We start from the raw sequence: 9,382 nt of genomic DNA on the forward strand, positions 1-9,382 counted from the left end.
TATAAGGTATCCTGATCATAGTAATTGTATCATATCTCCTTCTCCTATTGATCTTACCATCCCTCGAGTCCAAGTCTCGGGATGGCGCTTATTAAGGTCCTGTTTCCACTTGACAGGATCTTCCAATTCTGGTATCCCTGAAGAGCATTTCCTAGTATGTATTTACTAACCTTAAACGATAGGAGCCGTATTTAGATAGATATCCTATAAATCTATTGATTTTCATTAGCTTGTAAATTCCTTGTGTGAAATAACTCAGAAATTCATTGTGCTAAACTTGTATCTATGCAGTACTGTTTAATGTGGAAGAAGTGTTTTTGTTACTAACAACATAGAAACCATGATACCAGTGCATAAGCATGAAAAACTCATTTTGTGATCAGATTGATCAAGGTTGTAGTCATTCGAATTTACTACTTCGTTAAATGATGGCTGTTTAAAGGTGTCTACCATAGTTTGTTTGGACAATGTCCTTAGTAATCAGGTATGTGACTTTCTTATAACCCACGACATCGGCATGATAGGTGTTAAATACATCCAGTGATGGTGGAGCTAAATCAGCAGGTTTTATATATGGATCCCAAGGTATATACTTATACCAGACAGTACAAAATAACCCTGCGTATACTAGAAAAGCAAAATAACCGTACACATACGACTTAGAATTCTCATCAGAAAATGGTATTACTACTTCAACCAACTTGTTTATGATTTCACGTTTCAAAAGGGATTTCAAACCAAGACCGCTATGTGAGAATCGCTGAATAACATCAAAAGTATCCCTTAAGTAAATATTATCGATAAAAAACAAACCTAGCGAATCATTTATTTCTTTAAACTTATCAAATATATACATTTATATTGTCGCCAGCCTACCTGAGCGTGGAACAAATATTTTATATATACATATTCCATAACTAGAGTTCCATAATTGTGAAACGTGGTATATGGTCGTACGCTAACTCCTATTTGAAAGTCGTGTGGCTCTCTAACAAACATGGAAAACAAACCTATCCTCGGCATCCAACTGTTATAAAAGAATGGAAGCACAATTGTTGTTGGACCTATAAACCTTATTATTTTGGCAATAAAACCATTTAGACCTCTTTGATCTAAATTGGTAAATGTTTTTTGATTTTTCACAAATCTATCAATAGGTGAATTCAAGTAGGAAGTCCAACCACTGTTGGAACTATCTCCACCGTTTGAACTACCACCACCCCATATAAAATGGTGGATTATACCATGATCGTCGTGCTTAGGTGCACTAGTTTTCACATTTGGATTTGTTCCATCATTAGTGGAACTAGAACCATCATTAGGGTTAGGGGAAGTAGAAGTAGATGCATCATTACTGCCACTAGATGCATCATTGTTGATAGGTTCTTTAGCTCCTTCCTCATCCGTTATATCTTTTTTCTTGGATTTCTTATTATTGTGGAGTTTTTTATCATCATCTTTTCCCCCGTCTCTATTGTATAACGAATTAAGTATCTTCTTAATGGATTGAAAGAATTTCTTCATGATAACAGTATTTTCTATTACTCTCTTATTGGTGGATTTCCTCCGCTTAATTTCGAAATTTACCCAGCCTTTTGAGTACTAGGATCTCCCCCTTATCCTAGCAGATCGGTACCCAGACCATATCCTTGGGCAGCTCGGATGTATCTATCTTTTCGTTCAGATCACATCATCTCGAGCGCGGAATCTTATTAGTGGATCAGAAGACTATGGTGACCCGTAGATCTTCAGATGTTGATTTGCAGAGCAGGGCCGGAATGCGGGGATTGCATTCTTCGAAAAGTATCATATCTTCTTTCCCTAGGGAGAAAGCAGAAACCAGAAACGAGTGGATGTTCGATCTCTCACCCAAAGCAATTGGGGCTGGTGGAATCTTCCCCTATAGACTCCAAAAAATCATCGTGTACCTTTCCCCTATAGACTCCGAAAAAGCAGCGTGTACCTTTCCCTAAATCCTTCTCCCGTGCATGCTATTCTCGTGTTCCGTGATTAGAAAAGACCTGTTTCTTGTTTTCTTTGAGGTAATAAACGAGCTGTATCCCGCTTTGCCTATCTTGATGTGGAATCTATCGTTGAGCACCCATGAATGCAGGTAGAAGGTGTTTTTTCTTAACTCTTTCCAGGCCTCAGCTTGATTGGACTTCGTCAGCTCTTGTCGTTCAGCTTCCTCTCTCCTCTCTCATCTTGTATCTCCGTAGACGGCGTTAAAAAGTAAACAGACTTAAAGCAAAGTAGGTTCGATCCTTGTGTTCTATTATATGAAGTAGAAGAAGAAAGAGCCGGGGGGATGGTCTTGGCACCCATGGGTTAATGGTGAAAGCGCTCAAGGAAATAGGGAATGGAATATTCAAATCGATCAGAAGTGCTATGCTTTATGTAATCAGGCTGAAGGCTAACATCTCACGAGTAGGCCGAGCTAGGATAAGAATTCCAATCAAAAAAGAAGTATGAATTGGGCCCAAAATCACTACTTTACTACCTATGTCGCGTGTCGCGCCACCTAGTACGATAGACTTTTTGCGGGAAAAGAGCTGGTTTTGCCCCAACTTGGACCCAGGGAAACCAAAGAAGAGCTAGTTTCGCCCTGTTTAGTTAGCGGTGGATGAGCTGATTTCTTTTCACTCCTGTTTCAGAGATACAAAACAAAAGTAAAGTGTAGAACGCAATGTTTGAGCTCCAGGCTTTTACGATTCTTCCGATTGACTTCTCTTCTCTGCTCCTAGCTCCGAATGCTAGTATGTAGAGAAGTGATGGAAAGGGTTGTGCTCTTTCATTTGAGAAACTTCCAACCAAAATAGGAATGTTAGAACAAAATATTTAGATACAGGTCCCTTATGAATACTGTACTGAGTAAGATTCATTGAAGAAATGCTTCTCCGAAGCAATAAGTTTGTGGCACAAGCATAGTCTTCTGCTAACCTAGCCTTTCCCATCTTTCTATTAAAACGAATGTAGCTAACGTGAACTAAAAGCAAGCTCTTGTTCGAGGAAGTAGAAATTGTTAGTTGTTGCTAGCTTGAACTGAGTTGTTCCTGTTGGTGCTAGGGTTGCCAAGGGAGTTGTAGCGAGATGCTGCTAATGCAGCTATTTCTGATGTCCGGACGATGCAGCGGAAGTGAAAAGAAAAAGATATGATGCTTAGACCGTTCAGACAGGGATGATGGATTTCTAGATATAGGGTTTATTTGAATGTCTGGCCAAATGCTTACTTTCGTTATGCTTGTCCTGCAAAGCTGGATCTATGGTTCGGTTGCTTTGAATGTCTGTTCCGCCTCTGACCCGGCCCTTACCTCTTTCTTGACTCGGTTTTTCGCAGGGGCATCGAATTCTTTTACAAAAGAAACGCCAGTTTCAAAAGGAATGGCACCGAAAGGTGTCAGATGATGATTGAACTGAACTATCTGAATCTGAAACCGCCGACCCGACTCGTGCTTTTTTGGACTCCGCTTTTGCAGGATCCTGTGAGGCATCGAATTCTTTGGCAAGTCTCTTCTTGCTAGTGTTGTACTCGTTTTATTCCTTCGCCTGACATGCTTTCGTGATAAAAGAATCATAGCAACATAGCGTGAGGTTCCATAGGTTGATGAGCCTGATCAGTCGTGTAAGCTATTTACTACAGCCGTCTTAGATGGCCCCAGGTATCCTCTTCGGCTTGATCTTTCCTTTGCTTCGATCGCCAACTTGCACTTCCTTATTCCACTATTGTGATATCTTTGTCCTGGACAAAGACCAAGAGCTGGTGCAGGTGAAAGAATAGCTTATGGGGCTGGAGTCAAAGGAGCTTTCATAGACATAGAAATCATAATAGAAAGAGCAGGCCTGCGAGCAGCGAGTGCCCTTTGTAAGTTGCGAGCCTGCCTTACGCCCCCCCTTTCTTTTTTGAATTAGAAAGAAGGGGATGAATTCGAAAGAAAGAGATCAGGTTATTTATGATCAGAGAAAAGGAAGGGGCGTGGTTGATGTGTCACTGGGGAACCCGTAGGAAGGGGAGACGACCGGCCTCATTCACATCTGAAATCGCCAACATGAACACAAACGAAATCGTCTGAATTTCGTATAGAAAGAAAAAAAAGGAAACAAGTAAAAAAGCGTGGTCCCCGGGGATAGGTACTTCGTCCGGCGCGGTATCATTGCTGAGCGATCGCTCGCTATCTGGAAATGGAGTGTTAGTTTCAAATAGAGATTGTGTGGGTGTGAAGTGTACTGAAGATCGAGGTTTTTCTTCTTACTAACTTTGTCAAAGAGGCTAAAAAAACAATAAATGACCAACGAAACTTCGAGTGAGTAGGATAAGGAGGAGTAGTCGGAGGATCTGAGAAGGGAATTAGAGAAAAAAGAGCAGCAGCTCAGTAATAACACCTAGGCTTTTGAATTAACTCTGCGATTTGGAAGACTGAGGAAATGAAAGTAGAAGAAGTTATCGAAACTCGGAACCACATGTTCAATCTTTTTTTAGCGGTTTCCCCAGAGATCTTTATCATTAACGCAACCTTCATTTTGCTCATTCATGGAGTTGTATTTAGTACCTCTAAGAAAGATGATTATCCACCATTAGTTAGTAATGTGGGTTGGCTTGGATTACTTAGTGTTGCGCGCCTAGGAGGGCAGCGCGCTTGGGATGCGGAGGAGCTATTATCGCCCAACTCCCTAACCTAATGCGGCCGGACCGCAGGGAACCCTAGCATGGGGGGACGTCCTAATCCTTTTGCCGCCGCAAGGCCGGCTAATCGTACGCAGCAGGAGCAAGGGAACTCCCCTGGTTCAGGAAGGCACATGAGTCCGAACGCTATTATGAATGTGCGACCGACACTACACTACGTAGGTACCTGTGCATGCAGGTGAGGCGTCGGTCGGTCCTAGAAACGGCGGCAGCTAGCGAGGAGTTAACGACCGGACGTGCTGCAACCTAGGGATCACCAGGCAGCTCTTTCGCTCTATAGGGATATCGGGGGGGGGCATAGCACAATTCTTCTTGGAGGAGGGTTTTGGTTTGCCCAGGTGACTGATCCTGCCATAATATACTCTCGCCAATTCTATTGCACCGGCAACCGAAGTCGAACATACATACGACGATCTTCATGCGTGAAGGGACGGGAGGAAAGAAAGGGCGGTAGATGATAATGCGAAAGGGCGCCGCGTCTGGCTTGATAGTATAGCCAAAGAAAGACGCCCCAAGACAAGATACAACTGTTGGGAAGGGGACATGATCAATAGAACCTGGCTGGATCCGGGCTGGGATAGTGGCGCCCATTCCTAACCAGTTCTGAAAAGGTTCGCTCATGCTGGAGGTACTAACCACTTAGTGATCGGTCCGCTAGTTCACGCAAATCCGAAGAAGTTATCACGGACGAGCCACATGCAGGGAAACTTGCACGTGTGGTTCTGGCCGGGCTTTCCTTCGGTATCTAATAACCTTGCTTCTGCTCGCCGCTGGCGCACCTCTCCTAACTATTGCCCATTTATTCTGGAATAATTTTTTTAGGAGGGACAATTTTACATATTTCTGCCAAATCCTTCTATTATTAAGTACGGCTAGTACCATTTCGATGTGTTTCGATTTTTTCGAAAAAGAGAGGTTTGATGCTTCTGAATTCATTGTATTAATTCCACTTCCTACTCGCAGTATGCTCTTAATGATCCCGGCTCATGATTTAATTGCCATGTATTTAGCTATTGAGCTTCAAAGTTTATGTTTTTATGTGATCGCAGCATCAAAAAGAAAGTCTGAATTTTCCACGGAAGCCGGCTCAAAATATTTGATCTTAGGTGCATTTCCCTCTGGAATATTATTGTTCGGGTGCGACCGGACTACTACCGATCAATTTTTTGGAACTTATTTATAGACTTGTAGAGACCCTCTACGTAGTTGTAATTCTAGGGCAATCGATCCACTTTCCCCATAGCCCTAAGGCTGTGTCTCGATCTCCTACGCGCGAAAGATAAGATACGGGAGACGGGGTCCTATGGTATGGGTCTTCGACCCTTGGTCTAATTCCACGACGGAGAGTCGGCGTGGCGTAAAGTGAAGATTGGGGGGAATAGAGCGAAATCCCCGTCTGGGGTATTCCGAAGGTGTAACCTAGGCAACGAAAAACGGGCCCGATACTTCAACTAAAGGAGCGACCTGTTGGTTCACCAAACCCCGACCCAGTGTCACACGTTCTCCAGGTCCGAAGGGATCCAGTGCCCAACTACCGACTCCTCCCGGAATTGCGTTATCGGAGCCGAGCCAGGAATAGCCGTTAGTGGACACCTACCACTTTTCACCGGTTAGAGAGGCCCTCTTTAATACATTAAGAAAATATGTTCACAGGGGCCAGAAAGACTCGGTCATAGGAACTTAGACCACCTACGCGCTGGTAAACGAAAACCACCTCGACCGGATCTACCGAACGAAGAAGGCCGCCCCGTCGAAAGAATTAACACGCCAAAAGGGCCACCAGCTTTCCCCCAAAAAGGGGAGATCTGCTGCTTACTGCTCACGGAAACATCCGACCTTATGGTCAAGTCGTCCGCCTATCTTTCTGATTTCATTCGTTTTCCGATCGCATAAAAAGTCATGAGATCAAAAAAGAAATGTGAGAATGTAGTTACAGATGTAAAAAAAGTCAATATCTCGTTCTCTTGGTCCATAGATGGGGCGTCCTATCCGATGGATGAATGAGGAGCCTCTGTCGAGTAGTGAAATGATAGGATTCTTCTTTTCGGTTAAACCGAAACACAAGTCGGCGATTCAAGCCAAGAGTGCGGGCACCTTAAGAGCGGTCAAAGCTAGAAGCTATATCATGACTGCTGGAACGAAAGACCCGATGAGTATTTTCGTACCACCTTCCAATCTTCTTAGTCAATTGTGTACTTTTCCACTAGGCGAGACATAAGTTATCGGAATCCGGGGCCTGTTTTTCCCTATTTCCCAAGGGGAATGTCAAATTGTGTGGTTTCACAGTCTTATGAGACATAAAGTTTTGGAAAATGGAGCTGCCGTTTTCACTACTTTGGTCCCTAGCGATATTGTTGCTTAAACTAACATGGAAAGTGGGTTCAATCACTTTAAAGTGCCCTCTCAAGTGTCATCTCATAATGGTAATCTCCTTATGGTATAGTAATTTGGCTTAGAATAAGAAACCTATCTCTTCCCCCTAATGGCTTTTCACTACCCCTTGCGGGAATGCGTATCGTTGCTGCATCGCCACCGTATTCCTGACTTGCTTTTCCGAACTGCTTGTTTTCTCGGGGCTGCAGTCCAGTTGCTTAGTGGTTTGCTTCTCGGTCTACCCAATCAAGGTTAGACCTCGCTCTATCAACCATTGCTTTAAATAGTATCATGTTATTTCATCTTTCATTGATACCATCATTACAATCGAGGGCCTACAATCCATGGAAATCCCTATTCCGATCACTGGGAAAGAAGAGCAAGTAAGTAATGAATGAATGAATGAATTTAGATGGTATATAAACATCTCCCCATGAAGGGAAGGTGCTATAGTATCTAACTAAGAAAAAAAGTAGGTTGTGAAATGATAGGAAATATGCCATGCAGAAAATCAAGGAAATATTTCCTGGATTTTCGGATGACCCGGCTTATCTTTGCAGTTATCCTTATTTAGCAGAATCTAGTGAGTGTTCCATTAAAAGGAAAGAGAGCTATTCGTTGTAGGATTGATCCAGACAACCCAACCTAAGTCACCTATTGCGCCTAACCTAAGTATAGTGCCAGTGGTCGGCGAGGAGAAGTTCATTCCTGTAGAGAAGAGAGGGGATCCTATTTCCTTTCCCCCTTTCCCAGTATGGCAACCTTATCTTCCAGCATGAAAGTTGGTATCAGAATGAAACAATCCAATCCATACTTGTGGAGTGCTCAGTTCAGTTCCTGATTTATCTCAAGCCTAAACCGGAAAAGGAAACCTATTACCCGGGGTCCCCCCTTTCGGCTATCTCATCTGCTGTTCCTCGACTCTCAGGAAGGTAAGATCATCAATCAATAGTAGGCTGCTGCTCTGTGCAGTTAAAGATGGGATCCAACCTGTTCTGTTTGCTTGTTTCCTATAATCTGTGCTCGATTCCATATTTCTGTATCCTTCGATTCCCGGGACAGATCTGATCTCCTTTATACTTACCTCAAACAACGAGCGATGTCGAGATGTTGATGAGAAAGGGGCTTTTCTCAAGGCCAAAGAGTGCTCTTTGAAGGCTACTATGCATCCTTACGAATACAAGAGTGGTTTTTTTTGTTTTGGGTATAGCAGGACTTGAACCTGCGACCATTAGGTTAAAAGCCCAATGCTCTACCAACTGAGCTATACACCCGATTTTACAAGAAGGCTTGGTGCGGAAAAGAAAAGAGGGCGGCCTGGCCCCTTTTCTTCTTATCATATCACAAGGGCGCGGCTCTGTATGGTATAGTACTGTGGAGCAAGTCTGGGAGTCCTTTCCACTCATTGAGGATTCTATCTAAAAAAGAAGGTCAACGGGGGAGACTACAGTAGCTCGAACTCAGACTATCTACGAAAAAGGTAAAGTCGTCTTTCCTAGGGTTCGACCGAAAGGAGCTGTGTTCTATGGTTTGACGTTGTGGAGGTCCAGCACTCTTCTAAACGAAGAAAGAGGGGATTCGCGCTACCTCCTACTCCTACAGAAGATCGATTGGCGCGAACTTCCGATCGATTCCTTATTCATTGTTTCCGACCCTTACATCATCATAAAGAGAATCAAGATATCCCAAGAACCCAGCTAGGGATGAATGACTAGCGCTCAAGAACAAGCAAGGGATGAGCGCACGGGAGCGGCGTTGCTTGTTGTTTTATTATCACATTAGAGAAGCGGAACCTCCAAGCTCAGACATCTCAAACTCAGAAACTACCCTTCTATCCCACCCTGCTCCTCCGGCATCGGAAGCAGAACTACCTGACCGAAGGAGATAGACAGGAAGGGAAGACGGTCATACAAAGGCCGAATAAAGCTCTCTTGAAGCTGCATCTGAATAGACCTAGAGTCACTCAGTACATACGAACCCTTGAATAAATAAGAATTGAGAAGTATGAAATGTGGGCATCATAACAAAAAAAGAAAAAGACCGAACCAGTAAGACTAATGTCTACTTATTTATACCTTTGAGAGGTCCACTTAGACTATTATGATTTTCTCTTTAGCTACGTAGGTTATATAAGATTCAATTCAATCTAACAAGCGGACTGGACTACCTTCAGCTACTACAAGATATTTAGAAACCTAAGAAGCTGAGCCTACTTTACGCACTTAAGGCAGCAGCAGATGATGAAGAAATGGGCGGTAGATGATAATGAGAAAGGGCGCCCCTTGGCATTTCCTGTGGGGGAGTCTGATTGATCCAATCACGACGAAT

The 9,382-nt window shown here is 43.4% G+C and overlaps 1 non-coding gene across 1 annotated transcript; it reads right to left on the bottom strand.

The window, feature by feature from the left end:
- Nucleotides 1-8,255: 8,255 nt before the first annotated feature.
- Nucleotides 8,256-8,328, bottom strand: TRNAK-UUU (transfer RNA lysine (anticodon UUU)). Its single transcript has one exon. It is a non-coding gene; the product is annotated as a tRNA-Lys (tRNA).
- Nucleotides 8,329-9,382: the final 1,054 nt, after the last annotated feature.

Source organism: Aegilops tauschii, chromosome 7 (assembly GCF_002575655.3).
Source record: "Aegilops tauschii subsp. strangulata cultivar AL8/78 chromosome 7, Aet v6.0, whole genome shotgun sequence".
NCBI classification, from domain to species: domain Eukaryota; kingdom Viridiplantae; phylum Streptophyta; class Magnoliopsida; order Poales; family Poaceae; genus Aegilops; species Aegilops tauschii.